General features: G+C 46.9%; 1 long non-coding RNA gene across 1 annotated transcript in view; it reads right to left on the bottom strand.

Annotated features, from left to right (window-relative positions):
• Positions 1 to 2,824: 2,824 nt before the first annotated feature.
• LOC140394825 (uncharacterized) overlaps positions 2,825 to 14,744 on the bottom strand; it is a 92,613-nt gene continuing 80,693 nt past the window's right edge. Inside the window, exon 4 of the long non-coding RNA XR_011936019.1 lies at positions 2,825 to 2,938. This is a non-coding gene — a long non-coding RNA (uncharacterized lncRNA). The remainder of the gene's footprint in view (positions 2,939 to 14,744) is intronic.

Genomic DNA, 14,744 nt, shown 5'->3' on the forward strand with positions numbered 1-14,744 from the left:
TTTCAGACAGCACCTTTCTTCCTCCCTCTGTCCTTCAGGCAGCAGCCAAGGAACAGTAGGAAGCTCTTAGGCAGTCTTTCAGCTAAGAAAGCAGGAGCTCACGGATCACATAACTGAGAGCTGTGAAGTGCTCGCATTACTAGAACTGCCAATTCCCCATTAACAATATAGTTTAGCTGTGCGGCCAGTGGTGAATGGGAGTTAAAGTGACCATCACCAAATTACCACCGGTGTGGCTCTATCCTCGGGTTGTTCGGTGGGCCGGACAGGCTGCCCCTGTTATGGGTATACACGATCCGGGGGGGCACGGCATGGTGGATACACGTGCGCTACGCCCCCCCCCCCCCCCTCCGAATGAGTCCATCCCCACCGGGGTCTCCTCCCCCCCATCCCATCCGAGCACTGGGGCAACTCCGGTGTCCCCAGTCTGACTTCCCAATTTCGAAGATGTCTCTACTCACCTCCTCGGAGGTGAGCAACCTTCATTTCGCACTTAACAATGCACCGTGCCATATTGGTTTCTTGCCACGCCATGGCAGGATCTGGATCTCGCCAACGGAAATGGGCCGGTTCTCCCACTATTGCTCGTATTCACATCCGCCGGGATGTGGCCGGTATATCGCACCCAAGGACTCTGCCCCCACAACTCTCTGTGGCAAGGAGTGAACGGGTTTGTCCATCTACCAAAGTCTCACAACCCTCTGAGAGAAGAGATTCCTCCTCATGTCAGTCTTAAATTGGCATCCCTTTATTCTGAGACTATGCCCTCTGGTCGTAGACTCTCCCACCAGGGGAACATCCTCTCAGCATTTACCCTGTCAAGCCCCTGAAGAATCCAATCTGTTTCAATGAGATCACCTCATTCTTCGAAATTCCAATGAGCTGAGTCCCAACCTGTTTAACCTTTGCTCATCAGACAGTTCCTCCATACCAGGGATCATCCTAGTGAATCTTTTCTGAACCGTCTCCATTGGAATAAAGGGCATGATTCAACAAACAAATTTCAGTGTCCGGTTTCAGGCACTTTTAGTGGGGTGTTTCTCAGCAACTGCAGCGCCAAGAAAGACCCCGCTATTAAACAACACTTTGGCCTCAGCGAGGAACGCACTTTAGTCATTTCCACAACTGACGAGCTCAGCTCACTAGTGCAGGAAGACTCCTCGTGGATTGGAGCGTCATTTTTAAAAGCAGCACCGATCTTTCAAACCCCCTCAGCAACCCACTGCGGCCTCCGGATCCCCACACTTCACCCAACTTGCCTCTTCAAGGGTCCCCACCTCATGGGAAAGGTACCCCCGGGCCTAACCCCTGATATGGGCAACCTGGCACCTGGGCATTTTGGCATTGCCAGCTTGGCACCATGGCAGTGTCCTTGCCAGCCTGGCAGTGCCACCTGGGCACCCTTATAGTGCTAGGGTGGCACTGCCTTGGTGGCAGTGCCAGGCTAGCAGTGCCCAGGTGCCGGGGTGTCAGGGTACCATCCTGCCCTGTCCCTGACCTCCCAGGGGTCTCCAATGATCTGGGAGACACCCCCTGGTGCTGTTATGCCTGGCCCACGCTTGTGAAAACCAGTGTTAAATAGCCTGACAAGGTCTCCCAGGTGTGCCTGTTAGATCCCGGGCACCGGGGGAATCCAGTGAGAGCAAGATCCAGATCGTGCCACCTTGTGATGTGAGGTTCAATCTCATGAGGTGTCCTGAGCGCCACAAATCTTGCGAGACGTCTCTCACATCATTCAACGGCCTCGTCGCAACACCAAGTCAGGCACGATGAGGCTGTTAAATCACACCCAGAATCTTTCCTTAAACAAGGGGACCGAAACTGTTCACAGTATTCCAAATGTGATCTCACCAACGCATTGTACAATTGCAGGAAGAGTTCCCTAGTCTTATACTCCAACCCCTTGAAATAAGGGCCAACATTCCATTAGACTTCCTGATTACCTGCTGCACCTGTAGCTAACTTTCTGTGTTTCATGCCCCTCCTGTTACTCCCCTTTAATTGCCTCTAATTCCTGTCACTCCCCCATATTTGCCCCTCAGAATAGGTTTTCCTCGTGCTGAGTGTGCACAATGCAGGAAATGGACTCGAGAGGTCTCGGGGTAAAATGTCATGTCCCAGTATTCTTGACTGGTTCCACTGGGTCCCGGGTTTGTCCATCTGTCTTTCCCAGGGTGATTGACACCTGGGGAAACTCCGTGATGTGCGTGCTGGCCTGAGTCAGGAAGGATTGAGGGCTAGTTTGCTGAGTGCGATGAGGTGTGCCTTCTCCAGAGGTAGGCTCTCAGGCTCCTCATAAAGAAAGAGAGAGAAGTAGAGAAGATTTGTGAAGATCCACGACCACTCCTATCTAGAAGGACAAGGGCAGCAGATATCTGGGAACCCCACCACCTGGAGGTTCCCCTCCAAGTCACTCACCATCCTGATTTGGAAATATATCGCCGTTTCTTCACTGTTGCTGGGTCAAAATCTTGGAACTCCCTCCTTAACAGCATAGTGGGTGTACCTACACCACAGGGACTGCAGTAGTTCAAAAGAGCAGCTCACCACCATCTTCTCAAGGGCAATTAGGGGTGGGAAATAAATACTAACCTAGCCAGCGACATGCACATCCCGTGTATGAATACAAAATGCAGGAAAATATGTCCATATAAATATAGTTCACAGTCACATGTGCACATTGATAGGAGCCCATAAACACACACACACATAGACACAGGTATAGAGACACATATTTATACAAAGAAATATGGATCCAGTACTTGCTCAGAGTCCCTCCTGCCGATAGTTATGATTGATTTGCCTTGTGTTGTCTTATACTCACTGTAACTCGTTGTACGATGACACTGTGAAGCGTGTTCAATGAGACCTGCAGCAAATTGGCCACAATCCGTATCTCGGTGTGATTTACAATTACAGCCAGCTCCTGGGACCCATCCTAGAAAAGAACCCTCAAGGTCACTCAAATTTCAGAGTCATCCTGTTGCAGCAGTCACTGCCTAATTGATCAGGAGCTGTTTGACAATTCCAGTGGAACGGTCACCCGGAGACACGCGAGTCCAGGAGGAGCAGAATCAAACCTGTTATTGGGGCCCTGGGATCAATGCAGTCAAGGTGCCAGGTGGTACCTATGGACTAAGGTTTTCAATAACGTTCTTAAACATTGTAATCAGGTGTCTTATATTCATTCAGTACACCCAGCACATTATAGCACAGGAGGAGGCCATTCAGCCCATCTGGCCCATGCCTTTTCTGTCGAGCAAGCAAGCCTCTCCCATTTCCTGCTCTATATCCGGCCTGAAAGTTAATTTCACTCTGTTATATTTCTTTGTTGCCACAAAGAGAAAAGGAATGGAATTGCTCATAAAACAGATTGAGAGGTTTATTAAAGGTATTGTTCAATATAGTCAAGATGGTGATCTGCCCAAAGTCCACGCAAATATTCTGCTGACGTCACTACACATCATGTCATGCAGAACCATCTGGAATGTATTCCCAAATGCATAATACCCTGAAGAGCCTAACCAATTTCCTTTTGAAATCATTGATGGTCACTGCTTTCACCACTCTCATAGGCAGGGTTTCCAAGTCAGAGAAACAAAGAAAATAGTAGCAGGAGGCTATCTGGCCCTTGGAGCCTGCTCAGCCATTCATTATGATCATTATAGTCATTACTACTCACTGTTAAAAAACCTTCCCTCACAACCCCCCTTCTCTGCATCTACCTTAAATATCTGTCCCCAAGACCTTGCAACATCAGCTAATGGGAACAGCTTTTCTTTCTCCACCTTATCTAATCCAAGAGCAGCCTACATAGGCCCACTCCCTCCCCCATTCCCTGTAACCCCGTAACCCCATCTAACCTGCACATCTTTGGACAGTGTGAAGAAACCCACAGGGACACAGTGAGAAGGTGCAAACACCACACAGTTACCCAAGTCCGGAATTGAGCCCGGATCCCAGGCACTGTGAGGCAGCAGTGCTCAACCTCCTTTGTTCCAAGGAGAACAACTCCAACTTTCATCCCTGGAACCATTCTGGTAAATCTCCTCCGCAGCAAATCAAGGACCGTCACATTATTCCTAAAGTATGGTGACCAGAACTCTGTGTAAGACTCTAGTTCTGTTCTTACTAGAACTTTATGAAAGTCCATCAACATTTCCCTGCTTTTGTAATTAATATCTCTATTTCTGAAGCCAAAGATTCCGTATATAACAACGAACAAAGAAAAGTACAGCACAGGAACAAGCCCTTCGGCCCTCCAAGCCTGTGCCGACCATGCTGCCCGTCTAAACTAAAATCTTCTACACTTACCTGGGTCCGTATACCTCTATTCCCATCCTATTCATGTATTTGTCAAGATGCCCCTTAAATGTCACTATCGTCCCTGCTTCCACCACCTCCTCCGGCAGCTAGTTCCAGGCACCCACTACCCTCTGTGTAAAAAAATTGCCTCGTACATCTCCTCTAAACCTTGCCCTTGCACCTTAAACCTATGCCCCCTAGTAATTGACCCCTCTACCCTGGGGAAAAGTCTCTGACTATCCACTCTGTCTATGCCCCTCATAATTTTGTAGACCTCTATCAGGTCGCCCCTCAACCTCGGTCGTTCCAGTGAGAACAAACCGAGTTTATTCAACTGCTCCTCTTAGCTAATGCCCTCCATACCAGGCAACATCCTGGTAAATCTCTTCTGCACCCTCTCTAAAGCCTCCACATCCTTCTGGTAGTGTGGCAACCAGAATTGAACACTAAACTCCAAGTGTGGTGTCATGTGAGAGTACCTTTAAGACATGGATTTTTAAGCAATGTACCTTTAAGAAAACAGTGATGTCAGAGAGTGGGTGGAGCTGAGGTCAGGGCAGCCATTTTGCAGTTTAGTTTTACAGTTTGTAGGAAAAGTGCTGGGTGCGTGTCTGTGTTTTGCAGTGAGCTGGATCTCTGCCATGAAAGACTATCTCTGGATCATTTGGGTGATTTAAACTTATAATAGTGAAGCCTTTAACCTGATGTGATTTTGTTTAAATGTGTTAAGTCCCTTGGAAGTTTGAAGGAACATTTTAAGGAATTATTTCCTGTTGCAATATTTTCTGAGTTATCTTTGAAGTAAGGGGTATTAAGAGATCCAATGTTTGTTTAAGATGTTAAGTTGAGTTCATGGAATAAACAGTATTTTGTGTTGGAAAAAACCCACGTGTCCATAATTGTAATCCCACACCGAGGGAAAAAGCCGTGTGCTAGGAAAAGCAACAAATCCATTAAAGGGAGAGTTGGTTGAACTCCATGATACATTTTGCGGTTCTGAAAACAATTGGTGGCTCGAGGGGGATAAAAGTTTATCTATTGGATTGGCCTTTGTGAACTTAAAGACAGTGAAGGATTGTTGCTTTCTGGTGTGGTATTTTAGTTTAAGTCGGGAGAGTGTTGTGAACAATGGCTCTTTCAGAGGCTCAGAAGTTTCTAGGGGTGGAGAATGTTACAAGTAGTACCTTATGGACAGAAACGAAAAGCAGACTGTTAGATTTGGTAAGAACATTGCAGTTAACATTACCTGACAAAATGCGAAAAGAGGAGGTAATTATGGCATTTAAAGTTGCCTGAGATAGAGATTGACTCATTGGAAAAGGCAAAAATTCAGTTGCAAATTAAACAAATGGAACATGAGAAAGAATTAAAGCAGCTGGAATACATGAGTGAGAGAGAGGAAAAAGAAAGAGAGAGAGAGAGAGAGGAAAAAGAAAGAGAAACAGAGAGAGGAAAAAGAAAGAGAAACAGAGAGAGAGGAAAAGAAAGAGAAAGAGAGAAAGAGGAAAAAGAAAAGGAGAGAAAAGAAAGGAGAAATGAACGAATAGCCCTAGCAGAACAAAAATAAAAAGAAAGGGAGATACAGATCAGGGAAAAAGATAAAGAGAGGGAGTTTGAACTTACAGAAAATGGTCATGAAACATGACAATCAGTTAAAATTGGCAGACATAAAGGGAAACGTACAGTTGGATGATAGTGATGAGGATATTGAGAAAGAGCGTCATAGTCAAAGACTTGGTGAGAATCTATTTAAATATGTCCAAGCATTGCCAAGATTTGACGAGAAGGAAGTGGAAGCCTTTTTCATTTCATTTGAGAAGGTAGCTCAACAAATGAAATGGCCACAGGACATGTGGGTGTTACTGATTCAAACAAAGCTGGTAGGTAGAGCTAGTGAAGTGTTTGCATCACTACCGGAGGAGGTATCTGAAACGTATGAGGAGGTGAAGAAAGCCACCTTAAGTGCATATGAGCTAGTACCTGAAGCTTACAGACAAAAGTTTAGAAATTTAAGGAAAGAATTTGGTCAAACATACATGGAGTTTGAAAGGCTCAAACAGAGGAATTTTGATAGGTGGATAAGGGCTTTGAAAATAGACCAAACGTATGAAGCTCTCAGAGAAATTATACTTTTGGAGGAGTTTAAAAATTCAATTCCTGATGTAGTGAGAACTCATGTGGAAGAACAGAGGGTTAAAACTGCGTGATTAGCAGTGGAAATGGCAGATGATTATGAATTTGTTCATAAATCAAAGATTGGTTTCCGACATCAGTTTCAGCCGGTGAGGGATAGAAACTGGGGACATGAGAAATACTCAAGTGGTAAAGGTAAAGTTGATCTGATGGGAGATAAGAAGGAGAATGTACCTCAGGTTAAAAAAGAAATCCAGGAGGGTGGAAAATAAATGAAAAGTTTCAGATGTTTTCACTGTAATAAACTAGGCCATGGAAAGTCACAGTGTTGGTGGTTGAAGAAAAGCACTGGGAAGGTTGATGTGGTAAAACAGGATAAGACAGTGGGGTTTGTGAAAGTGGTTAAGGAGACAGTGGGGTTTGTGAAAGTGGTTCAGGAAAGCCCAAGTGAAGCGAAGGAGGTGCAAAAGATTGTACAGCCTGATCAAGAGGTGATTGATAAGAAGGTGCCAGATGGATTTAAAGAATTTACTTGTGTGGGTAATGTTTACTCATGTGTATCAGGAGGAGCATGTAAAGAAGTCACAATTTTAAGAGATACAGGGGCTAGTCAATCTTTAATGGTAAGAGATGAGGAATTATGTAGTTTGGGAAGAATGTTGCCAGAAAAGGTGGTGATATGTGGAATTCAGGGTGAGAGGAGTAGCGTTCCATTATATAGGGTAAGGTTGGAAAGTCCAGTGAAGAGTGGTGAAGTTGTAGTAGGAGTAATAGATAAACTATCTTGTCCAGGAATACAGTTCATCTTGGGTAAACTTGAGTATCTTGAGTTTGCACAGAGTGCTGAATTTGGTGCATTTGAGTGCTATAGTGAGAGTTTGGTGACTGAGGGAGTTAGGTGAGGAGGAAGTAAGGTGCTCCCTTCATTTAGTTTCCTACATTTCCACAAAGAGCGAGAAAGGAGCCAGGAGTTTACAGAGAGTGCAGCTGACTGGGAGCAGAGTCGGAGGGCGGAAGTTTAGTTGGTCCACAGGGCAGCTATATTCTGTAAGGTAAGAGGGGATGGAGGCTAGGCCAGTTGCATGCTCCTCCTGTAGGATGTGGTTGGTGAGGGATACCACCGGTGTCCCCGCTGACTATACCTGCGGGAAGTGCATCCAACTCCAGCTCCTCAAAGACCGTGTTAGGGAACTGGAGCTGGATGGACTTCGGATCATCCGGGAGGCAGAGGGGGTGATAGAGAAGAGTTACAGGGAGGTAACCACACCCAAGGTACAGGACAAGAGTAGCTGGGTTACAGTCAGGGGAAAGAAAACAAACAGGCAGACAGTGCAGGGATCCCTCGTGGCCGTTCCCCTTCAAAACTAGTATACCGTTTTGGATGCTGTTGGGGGGATGACCTACCGGGGGAAGGCCCTAGCGGCCAGCTCTCTGGCACTGAGTCTGGCTCTGCGGCTCAGAAGGGAAGGGGAGAGAATAGAAAAGCAATAGTAGTAGGAGATTCAATGGTATGGGGAATAGATAGGAGATTCTGTGGTCGCGAGCGAGACTCCGGAAGGTATGTTGCCTCCCGGGTGCCAGGGCCAGGGATGTCTCGGATCGTGTCTTCAGGATCCTTAAGGGGGAGGGGGAGCAGCCAGAAGTCGTGATGCACATTGGTACCAACGACATAGGTAGGAAAAGGGGTGTGGAGGTAATAAATGAGTTTAGGGAGTTAGGCTGGAAGTTAAAAGCCAGGACAGACAGAGTTGTCATCTCTGGTGCCACGTGATAGCGAGGCTAGGAATAGGGAGAGAGTGCAGTTGAACAAGTGGCTGCAGGAATGGTGTAGGAGGGAGGGCTTCAGGTATTTGGATAATTGGAGCGCATTCTGGGGAAGGTGGGACCTGAACAAGCAGGACGGTTTGCATCTGAACCAGAGGGGCACCAAAAACCTGGGAGGGAGGTACTCTTCGGGAGGGTTTAAATTAATTTGGTAGGGGAATGGGAACCGGATTTGGAGTCCAGCAACTCAGGTAGCCGATATTCAGGACGCCAAAATATGTAGTGAGGCATTGGGGAAGGGAACACTGACAAAGGAGAGTACTTGCAGGCACGGAGATGGGTTGAAGTGTGTATACTACAACGCAAGAAGCATCAGGAATAAGGTGGGTAAACTTAAGGCATGGATCGGTACTTGGGACCACAATGTGGTGGCCATCACGGAAACTTGGATAGAAGAGGGGCAGAAATGGTTGTTGGAGGTCCCTGGTTATAGATGTTTCAATAAGTTTAGGGAGCGTGGTAAAAGAGGTGTGTGGGGGGGGGGGGGGGGGTGGCATTGTTAATTAAAGATAGTATAACTGCTGCAGAAAGGCAGTTCGAGGAGTATCTGCCGACTGAGGTAGTCTGGGTTGAAGTCAGAAATAGGAAAGGAGAAGTCACCTTGTTAGGAGTTTTCTATAGGCCCCCCAATAGTAGCAGAGATGTGGAGGAACAGATTGGGAAACAGATTTTGGAAAGGTGCAGAAGTCACAGGGTAGTAGTCATGGGTGACTTCAACTTCCCAAACATTGAGTGGAAACTCTTTAGATCAAATAGTTTGGATGGGGTGGTGTTTGTGCAGTGTGTCCAGGAAGCTTTTCTAACACAGTATGTAGATTGTCCGACCAGAGGAGGGGCAATATTGGATTTGGTACTTGGTAATGACTCAGGGCAAGTGATAGATTTGTTAGTTAGATTTGTTAGTTAGTTAGATATGTGCGTGCAACAGGGCAAGGTTTACAATTGGGGTAAATACGATGTTGTCAGACAAGAATTGAAGTGCATAAGTTGGGAACATAGGCTGTCAGGGAAGGACACAAGTGAAATGTGGAACTTGTTCAAGAAACAGGTACTACGTGTCCCTGATATGTATGTCCCTGTCAGGCAGGGAAGAGATGGTCGAGTGAGGGAACCATGGTTGACAAGAGAGGTTGAATGACTTGTTAAGAGGAAGAAGGAGACTTGTGTAAGGCTGAGGAAACAAGGTTCAGACTGGGTGCTGGAGGGATACAAGATAGCCAGGAGGGAACTGAAGAAAGGGATTAGGAGAGCTAAGAGAGGGCATGAACAATCTTTGGCGGGTAGGATCAAGGAAAACCCCAAGGCCTTTTACACATATGTGAGAAATATGAGAATGACTAGAACAAGGGTAGGTCCGATCAAGGACAGTAGCGGGAGATTGTATACTGAGTCGGAAGAGATAGGAGAGGTCTTGAATGAGTACTTTTCTTCTGTATTTACAAATGAGAGGGGCCATATTGTTGGAGAGGACAGTGTGAAACAGACTGGTAAGCTCGAGGAAATACTTTTTAGGAAGGAAGATGTGTTGGGCATTTTGAAAAACCTGAGGATAGACAAGTCCCCCGGGCCTGACGAGATATATCCAAGGATTCTATGGGATGCAAGAGATGAAATTGCAGAGCCGTTGGCAATTATCTTTTTGTCCTCACTGTCAACAGGGGTGGTATCAGTGGATTGGAGAGTGGCGAATGTCGTGTCCATGTTCAAAAAAGAGTTGCCACTCAAGTGGGTAGAGCTGTGAAGAAGGCCTGTGGTGTGCTCGCGTTCATTAACAGAGGGATTGAATTTAAGAGCCGTGAGGTGATGATGCAGCTGTACAAAGCTTTGGTAAGGCCACATTTGGAGTACTGTGTACAGTTCTGGTCACCTCATTTTAGGAAGGATGTGGAAGCTTTGGAAAAGGTGCAAAGGAGATTTACCAGGATGTTGCCTGGAATGGAGAGTAGGTCTTACGAGGAAAGGTTGAGTGTGCTAGGCCTTTTCTCATTAGAACGGAGAAGGATGAGGGGCGACTTGATAGAGGTTTATAAGATGATCAGGGGAATAGATAGAGTAGACAGTCAGAGACTTTTTCTCCGGGTGGAACAAACCATGACAAGGAGACATAAATTTAAGGTGAATGGTGGAAGATATAGGGGGGATGTCAGAGGTAGGTTCTTTACCCAGAGAGTAGTGGGGGCATGGAATACACTGCCTGTGAAAGTAGTTGAGTCGGAAACATTAGGGACCTTCCAGCAGCTATTGGATAGATACATGGATTACGGTAGAACGCTATAGTGTAGATTAATTTGTTCTTAAGAGCAGCACGGTAGATTGTGGATAGCACAATTGCTTCACAGCTCCAGGGTCCCAGGTTCAATTCCGGCTTGGGTCACTGTCTGTGCGGAGTCTGCACATCCTCCCCGTGTGTGCGTGGGTTTCCTCCGGGTGCTCCGGTTTCCTCCCACAGTCCAAAGATGTGCAGGTTAGGTGGATTGGCCATGCTAAATTGCTGTTAATGTCCAAAATTGCCCTTAGTGTTGGGTGGGGTTACTGGGATAGGGTGGAGGTGTTGACCTTGGGTAGGGTGCTCTTTCCAAGAGCCGGTGCAGAATCGATGGGCCGAATGGCCTCTTGCACGGTGCGCAGGGGCCTTCTGGGAGGTGAGTACTTACTTTAAAAAGCCTTGCCTTTACAGGAGCAGCCATTGGATTTCGGCGGCAGCGGTGCGCAGGGGCCCTCTGGGAGGTGAGTAGCGACTTTAAAACCACTTACCTTTACAGGAGCAGCCCTTTGGATTTCGGCGGCAGCGGTGCGCAGGGGCCCTCTGGGAGGTGAGTACTTACTTTAACAAGCCTTACCTGGTCCCGTGTCTGTTCTTCTTTTCTGTTTTATTTGTTTTTATATAAAGCGGGAACCGGAAGTTCGGCCTGCGGACCTCTGGGAAGTCCCCCCCCACCCCCAACCAATAAATTCTGGTGGAGAGGAAACCCGAGACACTACACAAAGAACAAAGAACAAAGAAATGTACAGCACGTGTAGTGTTTCCCACCCGCCCTCCTCCTCTAACCTAATAATAAGACCCATTGGTGTAAGGTAAGTGCCATATTATATTATTATTATATTATTAGCATTGTGCAGGTCAAGGTTCGGAGGTGGAGGAGCAGTCTCTGTCAGAGAGAGAACCTGAGAACATCTAAGACACTCAGAAGGTAAGAAGGTAAGTAAGTGATTTTTACTTATTTTTACTTTTATACCTTCTTTCAAATTGTGTGTGTCGGGGGGAAACTGAAGTGATATCACAGAAAAGCTGTGGCCAGAGTGGCTGGTTGGGATTCTACCCTAAATTTTAAAAAAAAATTGAGTATTTGGTAACTAATTAAACATAATAACTTAATTATAATTTAGAGGGATATCTAAGCCAGAGATCGGAGAGTATTATAGTTAGCTATCGCATTTCTATTAGAAATCTAGTGCTAGGAAACAGATAGTTGACAGTAACTTTGACATTTTTATTAAAATATTTTATAAAAAAAAGACAAATTTTAATTTTAATTTTAATTAATTGATGCAATGTCAGTTAGAGGGGTGCTGTGCTCTGACTGTGAGATGTGGCAGGTCCGGGAGGCTTCCAGCGTCCCGGATGGCTTCATCTGCAGAAAGTGCACCCAACTGGAGCTCCTCACAGACCGCATGGTTCGGTTGGAGCAGCAATTGGATGCACTTAGGAGCATGCAGGTGGCGGAAAGCGTCATAGATCGCAGTTATGTAAATGTGGTCACACCCAAGGTGCAGGCAGAGAAATGGGTGGCCAGCAGAAAGGGCAGGCAGTCAGTGCAGGAATCCCCTGTGTTTGTCCCCCTCTCAAACAGATATACCCCTTTGGATACTATCGGGGGGGATAGCCTATCAGGGGAAAACAGCAGCAGCCAGAGCAGTGGCACCACGGCTGGCTCTGATGTTCAGAAGGGAGGGTCAAAGCGCAGAAGAGCAATAGTAATAGGGGACTCTATAGTCAGGGGCACAGATAGGCGCTTCTGTGGACGTGAAAGAGACTCCAGGATGGTATGTTGCCTCCCTGGTGCCAGGGTCCAGGATGTCTCCGAACGGGTAGAGGGCATCCTGAAGGGGGAGGGCAAACAGGCAGAGGTCGTTGTACATATTGGTACTAACGACATAGGCAGGAAGGGGCATGAGGTCCTGCAGCAGGAGTTCAGGGAGCTAGGCAGAAAGTTAAAAGACAGGACCTCGAGGGTTGTAATCTCGGGATTACTCCCTGTGCCACGTGCCAGTGAGGCTAGAAATAGGAAGATAGAGCAGCTAAACACGTGGCTAAACAGCTGGTGTAGGAGGGAGGGTTTCCATTATCTGGACCACTGGGAGCTCTTCCAGGGCAGGTGTGACCTGTATAAGAAGGGCGGGTTGCATCTAAACCGGAGAGGCATAAATATCCTGGCCGCGAGGTTTGCTAGTGTCACACGGGAGGGTTTAAACTAGTATGACAGGGGGGTGGGCACGGGAGCAATAGGTCAGAAGGTGAGAGCATTGAGGGAGAACTAGGGAATAGGGACAGTGTGGCTCTGAGGCAGAGCAGACGGGGAGAAGTTGCTGAACACAGCGGGTCTGGTGGCCTGAAGTGCATATGTTTTAATGCAAGGAGCATTACGGGTAAGGCAGATGAACTTAGAGCTTGGATTAGTACTTGGAACTATGATGTTGTTGCCATTACAGAGACCTGGTTGAGGGAAGGGCAGGATTGGCAGCTAAACGTTCCAGGTTTTAGATGTTTCAGGCGGGATAGAGGGGGATGTAAAAGGGGAGGCGGAGTTGCGCTACTTGTTCGGGAGAATATCACAGCTGTACTGCGAGAGACACCTCAGAGGGCAGTGAGGCTATATGGGTAGAGATCAGGAATAAGAAGGGTGCAGTCACAATGTTGGGGGTATACTACAGGCCTCCCAACAGCCAGCGGGAGATAGAGGAGCAGATAGGTAGACAGATTTTGGAAAAGAGTAAAAACAACAGGGTTGTGGTGATGGGATTTTTCAACTTCCCCAATATTGACTGGGACTCACTTAGTGCCAGGGGCTTAGACGGGGCGGAGTTTGTAAGGAGCATCCAGGAGGGCTTCTTAAAACAATATGTAGACAGTCCAACTAGGGAAGGGGCGGTACTGGACCTGGTATTGGGGAATGAGCCCGGCCAGGTGGTAGATGTTTCAGTAGGGGAGCATTTCGGTAACAGTGACCACAATTCAGTAAGTTTTAAAGTACTGGTGGACAAGGATAAGAGTGGTCCGAGGATCAATGTGCTAAATTGGGGGAAGGCTAATTATAACAATATTAGGCGGGAACTGAAGAACATAGATTGGGGGCGGATGTTTGAAGGCAAATCAACATCTGACATGTGGGAGGCTTTCAAGTGGCAGTTGAAAGGAATACAGGACCGGCATGTTCCCGTGAGGAACAAAGATAAATACGGCAATTTTCGGGAACCTTGGATGACGAGTGATATTGTAGGCCTCGTCAAAAAGAAAAAGGACGCATTTGTCAGGGCTAAAAGGCTGGGAACAGGCGAAGCCTGCGTGGAATATAAGGAAAGTAGGAAGGAACTTAAACAAGGAGTCAGGAGGGCTAGAAGGGGTCACGAAAAGTCATTGGCAAATAGGGTTAAGGAAAATCCCAAGGCTTTTTACACGTACATAAAAAGCAAGAGGGTAGCCAAGGAAAGGGTTGGCCCACTGAAGGATAGGCAAGGGAATCTATGTGTGGAGCCAGAGGAAATGGGCGAGGTACTAAATAAATACTTTGCATCAGTATTCACCAAAGAGAAGGAATTGGTAGATGTTGAGTCTGGAGAAGGGGGTGTAGATAGCCTGGGTCACATTGTGATCCAAAAAGACGAGGTGTTGGGTGTCTTAAAAAATATTAAGGTAGATAAGTCCCCAGGGCCTGATAGGATCTACCCCAGAATACTGAAGGAGGCTGGAGAGGAAATTGCTGAGGCCTTGACAGAAATCTTTGGATCCTCGCTGTCTTCAGGGGATGTCCCGGAGGACTGGAGAATAGCCAATGTTGTTCCTCTGTTTAAGAAGGGTAGCAAGGATAATCCCGGGAACTACAGGCCGGTGAGCCTTACTTCAGTGGTAGGGAAATTACTGGAGAGAATTCTTCGAGACAGGATCTACTCCCATTTGGAAGCAAATGGACGTATTAGTGAGAGGCAGCACGGTTTTGTGAAGGGGAGGTCGTGTCTCACTAACTTGATAGAGTTTTTCGAGGAGGTCACTAAGATGATTGATGCAGGTAGGGCAGTAGATGTTGTCTACATGGACTTCATCTTTGACAAGGTCCCTCATGGTAGACTAGTACAAAAGGTGAAGTCACACGGGATCAGGGGTGAGCTGGCAAGGTGGATACAGAACTGGCTAGGCCATAGAAGGCCGAGAGTAGCAATGGAGGGATGCTTTACTAATTGGAGGGCTGTGACCAGTGGTGTTCCAC

This window comes from Scyliorhinus torazame, chromosome 18 (assembly GCF_047496885.1).
Source record: "Scyliorhinus torazame isolate Kashiwa2021f chromosome 18, sScyTor2.1, whole genome shotgun sequence".
Classification (NCBI taxonomy): Eukaryota; Metazoa; Chordata; class Chondrichthyes; order Carcharhiniformes; family Scyliorhinidae; genus Scyliorhinus; species Scyliorhinus torazame.